This window comes from Aplysia californica, unplaced genomic scaffold, assembly GCF_000002075.1.
Source record: "Aplysia californica isolate F4 #8 unplaced genomic scaffold, AplCal3.0 scaffold00355, whole genome shotgun sequence".
Taxonomy (NCBI): Eukaryota; Metazoa; Mollusca; class Gastropoda; order Aplysiida; family Aplysiidae; genus Aplysia; species Aplysia californica.
The window spans coordinates 142080-144828 of record NW_004797625.1 but is presented as its reverse complement, the minus strand read 5'-3'; the positions used below and the strand labels follow the sequence as shown (position 1 = coordinate 144828).

At 44.9% G+C, this 2749-nt stretch overlaps 1 protein-coding gene across 1 annotated transcript in view; it reads left to right on the top strand.

The window, feature by feature from the left end:
- Positions 1-2749, top strand: part of LOC101854347 (plexin-A2) — a gene marked incomplete in the record, with an annotated part of 268808 nt that overhangs the window by 209325 nt on the left and 56734 nt on the right.

The window sequence follows — 2749 nt, the reverse complement described above, 5'->3', positions numbered from 1 at the left end:
TGGAGGGGATACGGTGTTTTTCATGGGGTGAAGTAAGAAATTAGGCGATAGAAAGAGAAAGGGTTTTGGATGTGACAGATTCCCAACCGTTCTGCCCTTACACTCGACGATCCAACTCAAGCTAGTGTTTTGCTTCATGTGTCCCCAGCGCACCACCCCCCTCCACACTCATAGGCACACTCATCACGCGTTTGTATTTTGTAGCCTTTCTCGCGGTTATGAATAATGTATTCAGCGTTACGATAGATCTGAGCAATGTCCGTGAAGACGTGCTGAGGGCCAAGGGGGATCTTTGTGTATGATGTTTCCTTTTATGGCTTTGTGGGCCCTGGGACCCGGCTGGGCATGAGCTGTTGGTTTGTGGGCGCTCTGCTCCACCCTCTTATTCTTTATATCGGAGTGTTCCTGGTGTCTTAATCAGCTTCCTGACGAAATGCCGGCGTTATCGATTCGATTTCGTCGTATACAACAGATCCAATTGAACCCGGCTCGTAACTGGGAGGATCAGGGACTTTCTTTTTTCTTCAGAAGGCGGCTTGCTTTTCTCCCCATCTATCAGTGTCTGTTGCAGGACTTTTTTCAATATTAATAACTGTGTGAATGATTCTATATTAGTGTTTGGTCTTCGCTTTCTTTCTCCAGATATCTAGGATTCTGGCTCGTTGTTTGACGCTCTGCGTGGCCTGTCTCTTCAGCTTCTTTTTTTATAGTACAATGTATATCCTATTAACCTAGTCAAACATGGCGGGTGGGTGGTTGGCGGATGCTCTGGTGTGGTTTGCTTCTTCTTTCCTATCAAACATAGATCTATCGTCCTTACCTCCCCTCCTTCTTTTTTATGTTTGTTACTCTCTTGTAACACATCTTGTCTTCTGGCGCTCATATTATGACCTTATGCAGTTGCGAGCGCCGTAAAACCTCTTCTAAAACAAACAGACATGGCGGTTTTGTTGCGACCTTGTGTAAAAGGCAATGCTCCACTTTCGAGATACGTGTCCACGATATGGGATGGTTTGTAGTATGGTCATTGAAAAGTAAGTAAAGCTGTGAGGAAATCTCACCGGCCTCTTCTCTCACGAAATAGACATCTTTTTCTTCCCTGACATAACCAGCAATCAGAGAAAGTGGTCTTTTTTGCTGGGGGGGGGGGTTCGTTCTTTCTTTTGTGTGTGTGTGTATGATGTATGAGAGAGAGAGAGAGAGAGTGTGTATGTATGTGTGTGTATGTATGTGTGTGTGTGTGTGTGTGTGCGTGTGTGTGTTGTGACGCTATGGGTCACCCATAGAATATTACTTCTCGATTCAATCAAAGTTTTCAGACGTTTTCCAACACTCTCAGCCCTTTGATCACATTCTAAGCTTTTGAAATTCAAAGGCTCTGTTTAGGGTAGATGAGGGGAGGGGAGAGATAAAGAGAGAGAGACAGAGAGACAGAGAGAAAGAATTAGAAAGAGAAATTGGGGCGTGGTGTCCTGCCTGAGACAGGAAACCATCGTCTGGTGGCCTGGAGAGCTCTATCCAAACAGTACAATGAGCAAGTCAGGGGACATAACTACCCTTATCTCTGGCGGATCGAGTAGTGTCCCCTTTTTTCTTCTTTCTGACAGTAGAGCCAGATATCAATCAGGCGACAGCTGTAAGTAGTTCTCTCTCTCTCTCTCTCTCTCTCTCTCTCTCTCTCTCTCTCTCTCTCTCTCTCTCTCTCTCTCTCTCTCTCTCTCTCCCTCTCGTTTCCAAAAGAAAAAAGCGTTAGATAAAAGCTAAGATGCGTGTCCGGCGGGTTGTCTTTAAGACTGTTATGCCAACGTCTGCTGATGGCTGAGACACTGCGGACAAACAGAGGTTGAAGGGTGAGCATAATAAGAAACATCTATATCCCATGGTCTATGTTATACAAAGTGCAAAACGCACAGCAAATCCTGTCAGAACGTGAAGATCAACAGGTTTCAAATGCTAGACGCGAGATGGATAGCGAGTGAAATACCCCAAAGAGCAGAAGAGTTATTTTCTATCGATTTTAAGCAGCAAATTAAAAAGTACACTGCCGAGGTCCCACGATGTGGACAGGCGTTCCCTTTTGTTCTGATGGCATCACACTCAGAGCCATGTAGGGTGCTCATGACGCTGGTTCCAATCCTCAACTGGGCGTTCTTGAACCAAGGTTGTTTGGGAGCTTTAAAGTAAAGAACCTCCGCCTATCTGTGGTGGAAGTCAATAAAATTGTGTGGGAGTACTTGTTGCAATGTTCAATAGTAAGGACGTCTAGATCTCCATCCTTTTTGCTTGGTCCTATCGGAGATGAAAGTGAACGTAGGAGGCCTCTCCTCAGAAATAACCGCAGAATGTTCAAACAGGCTTTAACTTGTATAATTATGTAATGTATATTTACAACACCAATTAAAGTGTGGGGCTCTGTGGGGATCGTCTTCAGCATTACCTGCGATTTGTGTCAGGTAGCGGGAAGCAGAATGAAACAAAGAAGAGCTCCTCACACTTAATATGCAGCTCCTTTCACCTAATGTTGTTATTTCGATGCCGATGTGTTCGGTCACCGTTCTTATTTTGTGAAACGTCGCTTTTGTTTTGTAAATTTTCATTACGTGATGGGTGGGATGGGGGGTGATACTAATGCAAAATATACACATCCGCTATGCTGTGTAGTCTATTCGTCGACATCGCTCGGTTTAAATTGAATTAAATCGCTCGCGTCGACAGAGAAAGATACCTGACATCCGAGGTTACCCCCCCC